General features: G+C 41.6%; 1 protein-coding gene across 2 annotated transcripts in view; it reads right to left on the reverse strand.

Annotated features, from left to right (window-relative positions):
• Positions 1-17,353, reverse strand: part of LOC112262867 (membrane-associated phosphatidylinositol transfer protein 2) — an 88,161-nt gene extending 70,808 nt beyond the window's left edge. Inside the window, exon 1 of one of the 2 annotated variants that reach the window (XM_024438676.2) lies at positions 16,757-17,353. The gene's annotated coding sequence lies outside the window, so the exon portion shown is untranslated. The remainder of the gene's footprint in view (positions 1-16,756) is intronic. The other variant, XM_024438675.2, reaches the window with a different exon arrangement.
• Positions 17,354-18,698: the final 1,345 nt, after the last annotated feature.

An 18,698-nucleotide genomic window follows, 5' to 3' on the forward strand; every position in this document is an offset into this window, starting at 1 on the left:
TACAGTTTCAAAATGAACAAAAACATGCACCGCATGGCCACAAAAGTCTATAAAATCTCAACTGCCAGGAAGTGAGTCTCATTTTGTGTCCTGTATGCAAATCTAGTTATACCAGTAATGTAGAAAACACGGGTGTTCTAGGCTTAGTGGGGGGAGTGATATTTAATACAAGTTTGTTACAATGTAGGCCCATCGTACAGCTACAGAAGTAGCATGAATTAAGCAGAGGCCTAATTCAAACATTAGCATAGCAACAATTCAGGTTGATGACTTTTCACTAGGCCATCAACTGAATCTTATTAACTGCTTATGAACACGGGGACGGCACACCAGTATCACCAGTAGTACATTTACCTCAATTACCATTATTTATCATCTACAATGTTTGTTTGGTTAAGGTAATTTCTGTTAATGCATTCAATATATTATTATTACAGTCTTACCGTTGTCATTGTAACAGTGGATACGTTGTTTGCAGAGCGCACACCCGAGGCTACACTTGTGAGAAAAAAGTTTGGGTTTATTCCATTACATTTATTAGTGGTCAATTTATTAATTGTCTTTTATTTGGAGCACTCCTGTCAATCTTGTGTAAGGACACACACCTGATTACGCATAGAAGTAGGCCTTGTCTACCTGGCCTGCGCACAAATGTAGGCTTATAAATGTGCTAATTTGAGGATCTGATAGCATTTCTGATTGTCTTAACTCAGCATCACTGTGGAGCTTCTCAAAGTACTTTTTTCTTCACCTCAAACAGCAAGTAAGCAAGTCTGTTTTTACATCCATTGAGAATGACAATAGTTCCTCAACATAACCTATTTGAAAAATCTTTCGGAACGTCCTAAAAAAAGGCCTACCTGAGTACTTCTTATCCCTTGCGCAAATAGCCTAAGCTGTCTGTCTAGCTCACTGGTGTGGGAAACTGAGGGACCAGAATATTTTATACAATGTTGAAAGTTTGTACCAACTGAAGCTTGTGCTAGCAATGTTTCAAGTTCCTTGCAGGCAGCCCACACATAGCCAATGTGATTGATAGGATATTTATTTGTATCAGGATATTTTCTACCTGCGGGCTGCAATGTTTTTATTTGTTGGTTTTATGTATACTATTTTTACATATTGGCAATGGCAATAGAAATTACTTTTAGATTTGTATAATTTTCAAAAGATAGAATTTTGATTAACCACATTATATTCATTTTGAGAATTGAAGACTTTGTTATAAATTAAATTAAACTGTTCCACGAAAATGGGTGTATGAAAAAAATCAGAACTGGCACACAGATCAGTAGAAATGGTATGATAACTTAGCACTCCAAATGAAAAAGTTTGCAGACTGCTGGTGTAGCCTATTACTGGAAACTTCAGGAGCATAAAGGCAGAATCTGCGAAGGCCAGCAACAGCGGGAGGAGGAGGGTTGGGAACAGGTGTTTTCATTCTGGTTAGACTACATTGATCTCTGGCTCCCTCTTTTTAATCACAGTGCTTAAAGCATCCGACAAGTTCAGCAGCCTACATATAGCGTAGTTGATGTTATTCAAACATAGGATGTGTCTATATATAGAAAAATTCACATTTTAAAATTTCAACCAATCGATTGTGTAAAGAGTGTAATAATTACATTTATCATGTTGATATCGTCATGATAGGGCCCCGTGTTTTGATTAATCATGTCACATAATATTTAAAGATGTTTTATTATATGTTGGCAGTGGCTGCAAGGTTAGATAACAGTAATTTTCTGCAAACATATCCCTAATTGCTGATGGCAAGTATCAACATCATCAAGTGTCATGATGAACGAATGGCTTATAATAATATAATGAATGATTAACTTAAACTCATTACACACAGTAAGAGCAATATTAAGTGTAAACTAATCTGGTGAATGGTGAATAAGAGCTGTACACACACATGCTTCTGATCTTCATGTTTGTTGGTCCCAGAAAGGAAATTACAAAAACATGAGCACACTGTTACAGGCAGAACCAAAACAAGAAAATATAAAAGTTTGATAAGCTCCTGTGAGCACGCACACACACACACACGAACACACACACAGTGTTCTACAGGAGCACCATCGCACCCAACCCGCCAATATATAATTGGTACAGTTGTAAATGTGTATATATTATTTTATTTTTAGATTATTATTGTTTCATTATTTGTATTATTGTTTTAATTCACTCTCTTTGACCTGCACTGTTGGAGATCAGAGGCTTCCACTGTACCCTGCAATCACATATGCAACCCTGTGCATGTGACTAAATAAACTATTTATTTATCTATCTATCTACACTCTAGTTGAGCTTCCTGTCAACCCCTTCTTCCTAGAATCCCACTCAGTGCGGTGGAAAAATGTAGGCATTTTGTGACCCAAGGCCTTGATGCACCACAGGGTGAAGTAGCTCTCAAGTCCAACTCTCCTCACTACTGGCCTCCTATCACACTCCTTGATTACTCAGAATGTCTTCTGTGTGTATGTGTGATGATTTTAAAAATCAGATGGAAAAATGTCTTCGGGATAGAACTAAATATATACAGATGGTTAATTGTACACAAGGGGAAAATTGGAGATCCCACATAGATGTCCACTACATGAACAAAAGTATAGGGACACCTGCTCATTTAACATCTCATTCCAAAATCATGGCCATTAATATGGAGTTGGTCCCTCCTTTGCTGCTACAACAGCCTCCACTCTTCTTGGAAGGCTTTCCACTACCTGCTTCCATTCAGCCACAAGAGCATTAGTCAGGTCAAGCACTGATGTTGGACGATTAGGCCTGGCTTGCAGTCGGCATTCCAATTCATCCCACAGGTTTTCGATGGGGTTGAGGTCAGGGCTCTGTGCAGGCCAGACAAATTCTTCCACACCAATCGTCAAATCATTTCTGTATAGACCTTGCTTTGTGCATGGGGGCATTGTCATGCTGAAATAGGAAAGGGCCTTCCCCAAACTGGCTGCCACAAAGTTGGAAGCACAGAATCGTCTACAGTAGAATGTCATTGTATGCTGTAGCGTAAATATTTCCCGTCACTGGAACTAAGGGGCCTTGACTGAATAATGAAAAACAGCCCCAGACCATTATTCCTCCTCCACCAAACTTCACAGCTGGCACTATGCATTCGGGCAGGTAGCGTTCTCCTGGCATCCGCCAAACCAAGATTTGTAGGTCGGACTGCCAGATGGTGATGCGTGATTCATCCCTCCAGAGAATGTGTTTCCACTGCTCCAGAGTCCATTGGTGGCGAGCTTTACACCACTCAGCCGATGCATGGCATTATGCATGGTGAGTGTAGGCTGCTCGGCCAAGGAAACCCATTTCATGAAGCTTCTGGCGAACAGTTCCTGCACGGACGTTGCTGCCAGAGGCAGTTTGGAACTCAATAGTGAGTGTTGCAAATGAAGACAGATAATTTTTCCACACTTCAGCACTCGCCGGTCCCGTTCTGTGAGCTTGTGTGGCCTACCACTTCGTGGCTGAGTCTTGGTTGTTCCCTAGACCGGTTATTCCCAAACTGGTGTACGCAATGCCGTCGGGGGAACGCCAAATAAAAATGTGATTCACCTTTTCAAACAGTCCATTTAGATTTTCCAACGGGGCTATACATTTGGGTGATGCTTTTTTTCCTCGTCTGAGAAGCCTCGTTTCACTGCCAAAAATAAAATTAATCCATCTAGTGTTCAGAGAAATAACAACACCATGTCCAATACAGGTAGCCTAGTCAAAATATTAACATCCAATCACATTAACCGTTACTCTCTCGCGGGAATTCCACTGACGGTCACGTATGTAGCCAAACTTTTTTTTTAAAGCCCCGCGTCCATAGAGACACGTACTAGCTCTACTGATAGTACTGCTACTACCAGCAGCACTACACCTGCACCTGTCGACGACACAAGTTGTTCTGCTGCCGCGGATATGGCTGGGACAATGCTGGGGTAAAAGGCCCAAAAAACTATACAGACAACACTGTTTCACGACGCATCAGTGACATGGAAGGAGATGTTTTGAAACAATTACTGCTTTGCATACAAGCCAGTGAATTCTATGCGTTACAGCTGGATGAGTCAACAGACGTGGCGGGCCTGGCACAGCTCCTGGTATATGTCCATTACGTTTATGGGGGGTCAATTAAGGAAGACATCCTCTTCTGGAAACCAGGAGAGGATCTTTTTAAAGTACAGGACAGCTTTGTGACATCAAATGGACTTTGGTGGTCAAGATGTGTTGGTATCTGTACTGATGGTGCAAAAGCCATGACAGGGAGACATAGTGGAGTGGTAACGCGCATGCAAGCAGTTGCTCCCGACACCACTTGGATACACTGCAGCATCCACCGAGAGGCTCTTGCTGCCAAAGGAATGCCTGACAGCTTGAAAGACATTTTGGACACTACAGTGAAAATGGTTAACTTTGTTAAAGGAAGGCCCCTGAACTCTTGTGTATTTTCTGCATTATGCAATGATATGGGCGGCGACCATGTAAGGCTTCTCCAACATGCAGAAGTGTGCTGGTTATCAAGGAGCAAAGTATTGACATGTTATTTGGAATTGAGTGACGAGCTTAAAGTTTTCTTTACTGACCATAAATTTCACTTGTCTGACCGCTTGCATGATGACGAGTTCCTCACACGACTGGCCTGTCTGGGTGATGTTTTTTCTCGCCTGAATGATCTGAATCTAGGATTACGGGGACTCTCCGCAACTATATTCAATGTGCAGGACAAAATTGAGACTATGATTAAGAAGTTGGAGCTCTTCTCTGTCTGCATTAACAAGGACAACACACAGGTCTTTCCATCACAGCTAGGTTTTTTTTGTAAATGAACTCAAGCTTACGAACATATCAAATGTGATATAGAGAATCACCTGAGTGAGTTGGGTGCGCAATTACACAGGTACTTTCCCGAAACAGACAACACAAACAACTGGATTCGTTATCCCTTTCATGCCCTGCCTCCAGTCCACTTACCGATAGCTGAACAAGAGAGCCTCGTGGAAATTGCAACAAGCGGTTCTGTGAAAATGTAATTTAACCAGAAGCCACTGCCAGATTTCTAGATAGGGCTGCGCTCAGAGTATCCTGCCTTGGCAAATCGCGCTGTCAAGACACTGATGCCTTTTGCAACCACGTACCTATGTGAGAGTGGATTCTCCTCACATAGGTGCATGACAACTAAATACAGGCACAGACTGTGTGTGGAAGTTGATCTAAGACTGAGACTCTCTCCAATACAACCCAACATTGCAGAGTTATGTGCATCCTTTCAAGCACATCCTTCTATTTAACCTGTGGTGATTTATTCACAATTTTTTGATGAACAAATAAGGATTTATATGTAAGATGGCAAAATAAAGAGCAAAATAATAATTATTATTATTTGTTCCCTGGTCCTATAAGAGCTCTTTGTCACTTCCCACGAGCCGGATTGTGACAAAAACTCACACTCATTCTTATGTTTAATAAATGTATTGTATAGTGTGTGTGTGGCAGGCTTACAATGATGGCAAAAAAACAACATTAGAGTGCACTGACCCTGGTGCTACTCAGCTCGAAGATGAATATTTTAAGGGGTACGGGACTATAAAAAGTTTGGGAACCACTGCTCTAGACGTTTCCACTTCACAATAACAGCACTTACAGTTGACCAGGGCAGCTCTAGTAGGGCAGAAATTTGACCAACGGACTTGTTGGAAAGGTGGCATCCTATGACGGTGCAACTTTGGAAGTCACTGAGCTCTTCATTAAGGCCATTCTGCTGCCAATATTTGTCTATGGAGATTGCATGGCTGTGTGCTTGATTTTATACACCTGTCAGCAACGGGTGTGGCTGAAATAGCTGAATCCGCTCATTTGAAGGGGTGTCCACATACTTTTGTATATAATGTGTATATAGTGTATTTAAGCAATAAGGCATGAGAAGGTGTGGTATATGGCCAATATACCACATCTAAGGGCTGTTGTTATGCACGACGCAGAGTTCCTGGATACAGCCCTTAGCCGCGGTGTATTGTCCATATACCACAAGCCCCCAATGTGCCTTATTGGTATTATAAACTGGTTACCAATGTAATTAGAACAGTAAAAAGTACTTTTTTGTCAAACCTGTGATATACCACGGCTTTCAGCCAATCAGCATTCAGGGCTCGAACCACCTAGTTTATAAATAGCTTTAGCGTGGACATATCACATTCTGACCTCCAATTAAATCATCATCAAAATGTACTAGAATGTTAAATATTGATTGCAGGAAACAAAAAAACACATCTTAACAGCAAAGTCTGGGCAACAGCAATACAACGCGGCATCAGGAGTGAAAGTAAAAAACATTTATTTAGCCTACTGTAATTTTGACGAGGACCTGAACAGAATGTGAAATTGTGATGACAGGACTTTGAAAGGTTTAAGTTTTTAAGGTTTAGTCTCTGAGGGGTGTGACTAAAACTAACAGAGGGAGAAAGGATCCTAGCGCTACACATCTGTATACAGTATCTTCTGTGTGAGAAACAAGCTCAACAGGCTCAACAAACTTGGGCCAAACCCCAGTCTTAATGAAGGTAGACTATGTGCAGAATGCAGTCTAAGGGGTTCCCCTCCCTGGGCAAGATCCCGCTGTGGCACCTGACTTTGTCTATGTACAGATTCACCTTTTCAATATGTCCATTTAGATTTTCCAACGGGGCTATACATTTGGGTGAGTTTTTTTCTCACCTGAGTAGCCCCGTTTCACTGCCAAAAATGAAATTAAACCATCTAGTGTTCAGCGAAATAACAACACAATGTCAAATACAGGTAGCCTAGTCAAATAATTAACATCGAATCACATTAAGCATTACTCTCTCGCGGGAATTCCACTAACTGTCCGCATGTAGCCAAACTTTGCTGATGCTCATTCACTTTACTCAAAAATGGATATATGGTTAAAAAAAAAGCCCCGCATCCATAGAGACACATACCAGCTCTACTGGTAGTACTGCTACTACCAGCAGTACTACTCCTGCACCTGTCGATGACACAAGTTGTTCTGCTTCCACGAGCACATCAATGCTGGCATCAGTAATTCTACATTTGTTGTTAGCCCAGCTAGCATGGACACTGACAGTTGTGAATCAGATGCAGCCAAAGACCTACTGCCCCTAACCCGGGAAAGCACCGAACAGACAGGGACGCTGGATCATCGAAGATGCGCAAATATGATAAATATTGATTTGGGGTTCACTTATATTGGGAATAGTGCCTTTCCTCAGCCATAGTGTTATGTGCAAAAGTACTATCTCACAACTCGAGGAAACCTTCACTCTTGTGCAGACATTTAGAAACAAAACAAGCCAATTTGAAAAATATGGCACAGGAGTTTTTTTAGTGAGAATTAAGACGACTTTTGAGTAGTGAGACATGTATAAAAGCAACATATACTATTAATAAGAAGGGTCTAGAAGCGTCTTATAGAGGTCGACCGAATATGATTTTTCAACGGCGATACCAATTATTGGAGGACCAAAAAAAGCAGATACCGATTAATCGGCCGATTTTTTAAAAATGTATTTGTAATAATGACATTTAAAACAATACTGAATGAACACTTATTTTGACTTAATATAATATATCAATTAAAATCAATTTAGCCTCAAATAAGTAATGAAACATGTTCAATTTGGTTTGGTTTAAATAATGCAAAAACAAAGTGTTGGAGAAGAAAGTAAAAGTGCAATATGTGCCATGTAAAAAAGCTAACATTTAAGTTCCTTGCTCAGAACATGAGAACATATGAAAGCTGGTGGTTCCTTTTAATATGAGACTTCAATATTCCAAGGTAAGAGGTTTTATGTTGTAGTTAATATAGTATTTATAGGACTATTTCTCTCTATAGAATTTGTATTTCATATACCTTTGACTTTTGGATGTTCTTATAGGCACTTTAGTATTGCCAGTGTAACAATATAACTTCTGTCCATATCCTCGACCCCTACCTGGGCTCGAACCAGGAACACATCGACAACAGCCACCCTCGAAGCATCGTTACCCATCGCTCCACAAAATCCGCGGCCCTTGCAGAGCAAGGGGAACAACTACTCCAAGTCTCAGAGCGAGTGACGTTTGAAACACTATTAACGCGCACCCCACTAACTAGCTAGCTATTTCACATCGGTTACACCAACTTAATCTCGGGAGTTGATAGGCTTGAAGTCATAAACAGCTCAATTCTTAAAGCACAGTGAAGAGCTGCTGGCAAAACGCACGAAAGTGCTGTTTGAATGCATGCTTACGAGCCTGCTGCTGCCTATCATCGCTCAGTCAGACTGCTCTATTATTTCAGTGAAATACGAAACCGTTCCGTATTTTATCTAACGGGTGGCATCCCTAAGTCTAAATATTGTTGTTACATTGTACAACATTCAATGTTATGTCATAATTACATAAAATTCTGGTAAATTAGTTCGCAACGAGCCAGGCGGCCCAAACTGTTGCATTTACCCTGACTATGCAGGTTTAAAAATATATACTTCTGTGTATTGATTTTAAGAAAGGCATTGGTGTTGATGGTTAGGTAAAATGATTGTGCTTTTTTCGCAAATGCGCTTTTGTTAAATCATCCCCCGTTTGGCGAAGTTGGTTGTCTTTGTTAGGAAGAAATAGTCTTCACACAGTTCGCAACGAGCCAGGCGGCTCAAACTGCTGCATATACCCTGACTCTGTTGCAAGAGAAGTGACACAATTTACCTAGTTAAAAGAAATTCATGTTAGCAAGCAATATTAACTAAATATGCAGGTTTAAAAATATATACTTGTGTGTATTGATTTTAAGAAAGGCATTGATGTTTATGGTTAGGTACACGTTGGAGCAACGACAGTCCTTTTTCGCGAATGCGCACCGCATCGATTATATGCAATGCAGGACAAGCTAGATAAACGAGTAATATCATCAACCATGTGTAGTTAACTAGTGATTATGATTGATTGATTGTTTTTTATAAGATAAGTTTAATGCTAGCTAGCAACTTACCTTGGCTTTTTACTGCATTCGCGTAACAGGCAGGCTCCTCATGGAGTGCAATGAGAGGCAGGTGGTTAGAGCGTTGGACTAGTTACAGTGCCTTGCGAAAGTATTCGGCCCCCTTGAACTTTGCGACCTTTTGCCACATTTCAGGCTTCAAACATAAAGATATAAAACTGTATTTTTTGTGAAGAATCAACAACAAGTGGGACACAATCATGAAGTGGAACGACATTTATTGGATATTTCAAACTTTTTTAACAAATCAAAAACTGAAAAATTGGGCGTGCAAAATTATTCAGCCCCCTTAAGTTAATACTTTGTAGCGCCACCTTTTGCTGCGATTACAGGTGTAAGTCGCTTGGGGTATGTCTCTATCAGTTTTGCACATCGAGAGACTGACATTTTTTCCCATTCCTCCTTGCAAAACAGCTCGAGCTCAGTGAGGTTGGATGGAGAGCATTTGTGAACAGCAGTTTTCAGTTCTTTCCACAGATTCTCGATTGGATTCAGGTCTGGACTTTGACTTGGCCATTCTAACACCTGGATATGTTTATTTTTGAACCATTCCATTGTAGATTTTGCTTTATGTTTTGGATCATTGTCTTGTTGGAAGGCAAATCTCTGTCCCAGTCTCTGGTCTTTTGCAGACTCCATCAGGTTTTCTTCCAGAATGGTCCTGTATTTGGCTCCATCCATCTTCCCATCAATTTTAACCATCTTCCCTGTCCCTGCCACCACCATGTTTGACAGTGGGGATGGTGTGTTCAGGGTGATGAGCTGTGTTGCTTTTACGCCAAACATAACGTTTTGCATTGTTGCCAAAAAGTTCAATTTTGGTTTCATCTGACCAGAGCACCTTCTTCCACATGTTTGGTGTGTCTCCCAGGTGGCTTGTGGCAAACTTTAAACAACACGTTTTATGGATATCTTTAAGAAATGGCTTTCTTCTTGCCACTCTTCCATAAAGGCCAGATTTGTGCAATATACGACTGATTGTTGTCCTATGGACAGAGTCTCCCACCTCAGCTGTAGATCTCTGCAGTTCATCCAGAGTGATCATGGGCCTCTTGGCTGCATCTCTGATCAGTCTTCTCCTTGTATGAGCTAAAAGTTTAGAGGGACGGCCAGGTCTTGGTAGATTTGCAGTGGTCTGATACTCCTTCCATTTCAATATTATCGCTTGCACAGTGCTCCTTGGGATGTTTAAAGCTTGGGAAATCTTTTTTTATCCAAATCCGGCTTTAAACTTCTTCACAACAGTATCTCGGACCTGCCTGGTGTGTTCCTTGTTCTTCATGATGCTCTCTGCGCTTTTAACGGACCTCTGAGACTATCACAGTGCAGGTGCGTTTATACGGAGACTTGATTACACACAGGTGGATTGTATTCATCATCATTAGTCATTTAGGTCAACATTGGATCATTCAGAGATCCTCACTGAACTTCTGGAGAGAGTTTGCTGCACTGAAAGTAAAGGGGCTGAATAATTTTGCACGCCCAATTTTTCAGTTTTTGAATTGTTAAAAAAGTTTGAAATATCCAATAAATGTCGTTCCACTTCATGATTGTGTCCCACTTGTTGTTGATTCTTCACAAAAAATACAGTTTTATATCTTTATGTTTGAAGCCTGAAATGTGGCAAAAGGTCGCAAAGTTCAAGGGGGCCGAATAATTTCGCAAGGCACTGATATATATATATATATATATATATATATAGATATATATATATATATATATATGCCCTTTGTTCACCATTGTCTTGTCAGTTCTTATTCCCATGTCCTTGGTCTGTGAGTACCTGTGCTTTGTTACCTGTGTGCACTTGTTATTACGGGTTTCGTCCCGTGTTTTGTTGTGCATTTGTTATTACGGGTCTCGCCCGTGGAGTGTATTGCGGGTCTCGTCCTGTGTATTTATTAGAGGTTTAACCTTGCTCTTTTGTTTGGGTTACATCCCTGTGTGTTTGTTTTGGGCTTCATCCCCGTGCCTTTTCATGGCATGTTGTATATTTTGGGTGGCATATTAAACCCCCCTATTACGAATTCCCGCGCCTGTCTCCAATCATTTATACAATCCACGTATGTCCTACCAATGGGACATTAAAAACTGTAATATCTTATGTTTCACCGAGTCGTGGCTAAACGATGACATTAATAACATACAGCTGGCGGGTTAAACACTCTGTCGGCAGGATAGTACAGCAGCCTCTGGTGAGACAAGGGGTGGCGGTCTGTGTATATTTGTAAACAACAGCTGGTGCATGGTATCTAAGGAAGTCTCTAGCCATTGCTTGCCTGAGGTAGAGTATCTAATGATAAGCTGTAGACCACACTTTCTACCTAGAGAGTTTATCTGTATTTTTCAAAGATGTCTACATACCACCACAGACATCTAAGACCGCACTCAATGAGCCGTATACCGCCATAGGCAAAAAGGAAAACGCTCATCCAGACGCGGCGCTCCTAGTGGCCAGGGACTTCAATGCAAGGAAACTTACATCAGTTTTACCTAATTTCTGTCAGCATGTTAAATGTGCAACCAAAAAATAAATAAAACTCTGGACCACCTTTATTCCACACACAGAGACATGTGCAAAGCTCACCCCGGCCCTCCATTTGGCAAATCTGACCATAATTCTATCCTCCTGATTCCTGCTTACAAGCAAAAATTAAAAGCAGGAAGCACCAGTGACTCGGTCAAAAAAAAGTGGTCAGATGAAGCAGATGCTAAACTACAGGACTGTTTTGCTATCACAGACTGGAATATGTTCCGAGATTCCTCCGATGGCATTGAAGAGTATACCACATCAGTCATTGGCTTCATCAATAAGTGCATTGATGACGTCGCCTCCACAGTGACTGTACATACATACCCCAACCAGAAGCCATGGATTACAGGCAACATCCACACTGGCCTAAAGGCTAGAGCTGCCACTTTCAAGGAGCGGGACTCCAACCCGGAAGCTTATAAGAATTCCCGCTTTGCTCTCCAACGAACCATTAAAAAGGCAAAGCATCAATAAAGAACTAAGATCGAATAAAACTACACCAGCTCTGACGCTCGTCGGATGTGGCAGGGCTTGGAAATTATTACAGACTACAAAGGGAAGCACAGCCAAGAGCTGCCCAGTGACACGAGCCTACCAGACAAACTAAATTACTTATATGCTCGCTTCGAGGCAAGTAACACTGAAACATGCATGAGAGCATCAGCTGTTCCGGACAACTGTGTGATCACGCTCTTCGTAGCCAATGTGAGTAATACCATTAAACAGGTCAACATTCACAAGGCCGCAGGGCCAGATGAATTACCAGGATTTGTACTCCGAGCATGCGCTGACCAACTGGCAAGTGTCTTCACTGACATGTTCAACCTCTCCCTGTCGGAGTCTGTAATACCAACATGTTTTAAGCAGACCACCGTAGTCTCTGTGCCCAAGAACACTAAGGTAACCTGCCTAAATGACTACCGATCCGTAGCACTCACGTCCGTAGCCATGAAGTGCTTTGAAAGGCTGGTCATGGCTCACATCAACACCATCATTACAGAAACCCTAGACCCCTTCCAATTTGCATACCGCCCCAACAGATCCACAGATGATGCAATCTCTATTGCACTCCACTCTGCCCTTTCACACCTGGACAAAAGGAACACCTATGTGAGAATGCTATTCATTGAAGAGCTCAGCGTTCAACACCATAGTGCCCTCAAAGCTCATCCCTAAGCTAAGGACCCTGAGACTAAACACCTCCCTCTGCAACTGGATCCTGGACTTCCTGACGGGCCACCCCCAGGTGGTAAGGGTAGGTAACAACACATTATCCACGCTGATCCTCAACACGAGAGATGATTGTGGACTACAGGAAAAAGAGGACTGAGCACGCCCCCATTCTCAACGACGAGGCTGTAGTGGAGCAGATTGAGAGCTTCAAGTTCCTTGGCATCCACATCACCAACAAACTAACATGGACCAAGCACACCAAGACAGTTGTGAAGAGGGCACGACAAAACCTATTCCCCCTCAGGAGACTGAAAAGATTTGGCATGGGTCCTCAGATCCTCAAAAGGTTCTACAGCTGCACCATCGAGAGCATCCTGATGGATTGCATCACTGCCTGGTATGGCAACTACTCGGCCTCCGACCGCAAGGCACTACAGAGGGTAGAGGCCCAGTACATCACCGGGCCAAGCTTCCTGCCATCCAGGACCTCTATACCAGGCAGTGTCAGAGGAAGGCCCTAAAAATTGTCAAAGACTCCAGCCAACTAGTCATAGACTGTTCTCTCTGCTTCTGTACGGCAAGCGGTACCGGAGCGTCAAGTCTAGGTCCAAGAGGCTTCTAAACAGCTTCTACCCCCAAGCCATAAGACTCCTGAACATCTAATCAAATGGCTACCCAGACTGTTTGTATTGCCCCCCCTCCACCTCTTCTATGCTGCTGCTACTCTCTGTTAATATCTATGCATAGTCACAACATCTCCTCGACCAACCGGGGCCCCCGCACATTGACTCTGTAACGGTACCCACTGTATATAGCTTCGCTATTGTTATTTTACTGCTGCACTGTAATTATTTGTTACTTTTATTTTTGTTGTATTTTCTTAAAACTCCATTGTTGGTTAAGGGCCTGTAAAGTAAGCATTTCACTGTAAGGTCTATCTATACCTGTTGTATTCGACGCATGTGACAAATACATTTTGATTAGATTTTTAACAAAATCGCCTGAATCGCCAGATTTACTCAAGATGCATAGGCCTACAAGCGTGTAGGCATAGCCTACAGACCTAGTGTTTTTGTTTTGTAAATATGCCGTTTTTTAATGTATTCCTTCAGGTTCACAGTGTGGACCAAACTGAGGCTCCCGTAACGAACGGTTCGTTATGAATATGTGTACCATTACACCACAACAATCAAGTGAGAGTGAGGAGTTTCCCTGGATCAGTGGGTATTAGTGGTTATCCTGATGGCTATAATAGATCTTCTTCACCTCAAGTCCTTCTCCCCCTTAAAGCAAAGATTCACCCATTTTTTATGTTATATCGTTTTTGGGCATCTCTGAGCGATGTTCTATCGATTCCCGGGGTCATTTCATTTTCCATGTGTGTCTGAGCTCTTGCCATTCACGTTGGGCAGAAATACAGCTGGTATGACGCAAAATGCATCACTGGCTGTATTTCTGTATTTTGAAAGTTCTTTGTCATGAAAACTACTTGATTGCAGGCTTGCAAAACATTTTGGGACTGTAATCAACAGTGCACTAATGAAACAAATACCAAAAGATAGTTTGAGTGGAATTGTATTTATTTTAAGTATCATCAGACACCACTCCAGGGGTTGGGGAACACAGTAATCTCAGCCTCATGATAGAGGGAAAAATTTGAGAGAGAGTGAGAAGATACCCAGTGACTAACTTTCCTTTTCACACTTTATGCTGTTATAACAGTTTCTCTAACATGTGCTTTGAACAGGGAACGCAAACATAACAATCTGCAGCGTGTAATGAAGCTGAACTACCTGTCCATGCATCTGGGTGTGCACTGGGGAAATAGATAGATATGCCACTAATTCAATTCAGACAGCAAAAAATGTACATACTATTTATTTCAAGTATCCTATTGCATTTGGCTTTGTTGTCACTCTCTTTAGGGATACTGAATTAAGTAAAAATGACTGTAAATCAGGATACAAAACAAGTTCCCACAAGCCCAGCATGGAGGATAATTGATCTGTGCAAAGATCCTGTGCACATAACAAAACACACATCAACATCTACAGAGTCATCTCAAAATAACAACTTGCCATTTAAGAATCTAGTGCGCCTGTCGTCCATGTTTGAAAGGCAGTAATTCCACTGTTTACAACATCCTAAAAATAAAAAGCTGTGTAATAACAGTTCCCTCACATCTCCTCAAAGTAACCTATGCACTTTTAATCCCTTTATCTATTTCTGGCAGTAGACGTGTATTGTTGATGTCATTGTGTGTGAGATGGACATCAGTTCTATCAGTGAGTTGATGGTGTATGGCTGGAGTGATGCCATGTTGTCCTTTACACAGGCCTGAGAGGGAGGCACCACATGTCTTCACAACCTGCTACAGTAGGGGTGTTCAGCTACTTTGTCAACCAAATAATTAAAGAGAAACCTGCGCCTTTTGGCCCAACAAGCATACATTTGCAGAAAGAATGTGAATGTTTTCAGTACAGTGGCACAGAGAGGGGGCAACCTTGGGTAGTTTCCCGTGGTAGTGCAGCCTCCCCCCAGAACAGTGGCACTGCGTCAGGGCTGCCCTTCAGTGCAGAACCACCATATGGGCAGCAGTGGTCACAGGCCCCCGTCAGCACTGGAGAGTGAGTCACACTGGCCTCAATTACAGTAGACTGGGGAGTGCACCTCACCATGGAAGCCCACAGAACCTGACCAACTGACAGCTGCATTAAGAGACATGGTCAGGAATTCACATATTAAGAGGCATTGATGGACAAACAGCACACTATTTCTCTTTCTCTTCTTTATTTGTTTGTTTGACAGACAAATAAAGTGGAACAAATGTGCAGGTGATGCTGCAGTCAGAGTTTATTAGTTCAATTTTTTTTTTTTAAAGACTGACGAGAGACCATTACAAAACCTGGACGAAAAACCCAAGATCACTCAAAGAGACTACCATATGTGACTGCTCCAATCAATATCATTACTACCCTGTTATAACAACAGGCACAGTTCAGCCGCAAACCTTGATGGAAAATACATCATGTGAAAATAGAAGATGACAAACTATGAACACAGCAACTCAGATGGGCCACAGTGTCAGAAGATAACTGACTAATATTTACAACCTAAACGACAAAAGAACAACACAAAGGGCAACCTGCAACAGCTCTCAATATTGTTGAGATAAGCATGGGTTGGGCACTTGCATGATGAATCAGTACTGAATCCGCAGCTGCAGATACCTCAAGAAAAGAAAGGTACAGTGGAAAGGTACATACAGTATGTTGCAACATGGTACTCGTGGTTAGAGCGTTGGGCCAGTAACTGAAAGCTGACAAGTTAAAAGCTGTCGTTCGTTCCCTGAGCAAGCCAGGTAACCCACTGTTCCCCCGGCACCTCTCTCATTCAGAGGGGTTGGGTTAAATGCGGAAGACACATTTCAGTTGAAGGAATTCAGTTGCATAACTGACTAGGTATCCCCCTTTCCCAATCGGCGAAAATGTAAAAGTTACCCAAACAGGCTCATTTTTAAATCACTCAATGGCAACAAGTAATCCCCAAAAACCAGACATAAGGAACTGTTTTTAGTGTTATAATGCATCTCTTTTCAACAGCATACAACAAATCCAGAGTTGTTGACTAACTCCCTCTTGTATTAGTTGATCTCTTGTGTGCTGATAAAGAGAGATTGTAGATAGTGGTAACAATGTAACAAGTCAAGGGAATCAAGCATGATTCTACTGCATCGCATCCTTCACCTACTTCTAGACAGACATCTCTGATCGTGAGCTATTGAGAGAATAATGAACACTGCATAGGCAATTGGATTTTGAATTGCTGCTGTCTGTGGAGGAAATTATTGAAATTGTTCCGCGCTTTTCACTGTGACCCAAAGTAAACCCACCATCTTTACACAAGTCAGTTACCTAGCAACATCGCGACATGGTAATCACAAATTGATGGCTCGCAATGCTCATCACATGCATAAAAAGGATGCGCACTCGCACGCTGAAATAGAAATACTGCCTAGGACTTACCCAAAATCAAAGTTAATTGGCCGTTCCCTCTCGGTCACGAGCGCGTTTTGGTTCTTCTGTGGGATACTCAGCAGACAGAAAATAAAAAGTGGCATTACTTGCCAGCTTGAAATGTTACAATGTAGCCAACAATTAATTTAGTCCGTTTCCTTTCCGCTGTCTTGAGGACGTTTGATAGTTGAACTACTTCATGTAAACAGGAATTAGGGACAGCCTCAGGTCATCATCTTTCTTGAGCTGCATCCAAGTCCCCACATTTCCTTGAACAAATAACTACGTTGGCCCCAAACTGTATGGTAGTAAACCGATAAAAAGCGGGGTCAAGTATTGACAACCGACGGAAAATCCATGTAGTCTACTAAAACGTTATTGTTTCCAGTAGTAATTCACACGCGAGTTGCCTTCATCACTTCAGTTACCGCTCAAGCGAAAAAGACGCTCTGGATTCAAACACCGGTAAAACCGAAGTCCGTAAATCCACTTGAATCAAGAGTATTGCGACAATATGGTGAAGATACTCGCAATCCTGAGCTTCTGAGGGTTGCCTCTAGTCTTGTTTGCTGCATACGTGAACGTGAACCACAACTATGAATTTGCTTCCTTCTCGAGCTCAGGCCAAATGGAATGCGCCCCCTGTTGGCCAAATGCTCGTACATTGGCCAAATGCTCCGCAAACGGAAATGTGTTACCTCTGGTTCGTTCAGCCATTCCCATGGGTAAAGAATAGGGTTTTGGGAAAAACTCCGGAAAATGAAGTCAGGTTTAGGAGATCTTTTATGTTCTTTATGTGCTTTATTTATTACATAAATGCTTTAAAATTCACAAAAAGTGACATTAGCTGATGAAGATTATCTCATAAGAGAACATCTCCTAAACCTGTGTTTACCACATACCTTGTTTTTGGCGTTAATCCAAAAACCCTCCAAAAACACCATTCGTTTCCCAATAGGTTTTGTACAAAGACCCATGGCGGAGTTACTACATACAAAAAGATGCCATTACTATTTCTCTCTATATGATGCATTCTTATGAAAATATCAAATGATGTCAAGGAAAAATGTAGGTTGTGCATAGGACAGTGAAATAAGGCTTAACATTAAATTCAAATAATGTAAAATCTATTCAATTGGTATAGAGTACCACAGTATGATTCAAAATACCCATAAACCTAGAGGACACACAAGGAAATGATTCCAATCATTTTTCCAGCATTAATTTTAGAAACACTTCAAATAAGGGCTGTGTTTTGTGTAGGTTTACCCTGGTGTGATGTTTAGATAACCGTGTAAACCTCTCTAGGACAAGGTGTCTTTTATCAATATATTCACCTTTATTTACCCCGCCCAAAATGAAATGCTAATTAGCTTCTAATGTAGCTATCATAAAGAACTACAAATGCCATGATGATCTGAATGGAGGCAAAAGTAAGAATCTCTGGATTAACTATCAAATGTTAGCTAAAGTGTTAATTAATAAATAGGCTACAGTTCTTTAAATGGACAATTATGTGAACTGTCTTCAGCTAGTTTTAAATTGACACAATACCCGTTGGCAAAGGTATCAGCTAGAGATGACATGCAGGAGCTTGCAGGGATTTGTAGTTTTGCACGATGTCTAGTTTGACGCTAATTCGCATTTTCGAATCTGAGAGTAAATAGAGCTGAATATACTGATAAAAGTCATCTTGTCCGAGAGAGATTTACATGGTTATTAAAACGTCACACCACAGTTAGTCTACACAAAACACAGCCCTTATTTTAAGTATTTCTAAAATGCCCAATGGGAAAATGAACGGTGGAAAAACTATTGGTTTGATTGGTATTATGACACCTCCACAGTGGTGCTCTACAGGAAGCAGCATGAAAACCCAGCCTACAGTTGATGGTGACCATATATCTCTGACTGCATACAGGGTAAGGAAACAAATATCTAATTTTGGAAT

This window comes from Oncorhynchus tshawytscha, linkage group LG12, assembly GCF_018296145.1.
Source record: "Oncorhynchus tshawytscha isolate Ot180627B linkage group LG12, Otsh_v2.0, whole genome shotgun sequence".
In the NCBI taxonomy this organism is placed as follows: domain Eukaryota; kingdom Metazoa; phylum Chordata; class Actinopteri; order Salmoniformes; family Salmonidae; genus Oncorhynchus; species Oncorhynchus tshawytscha.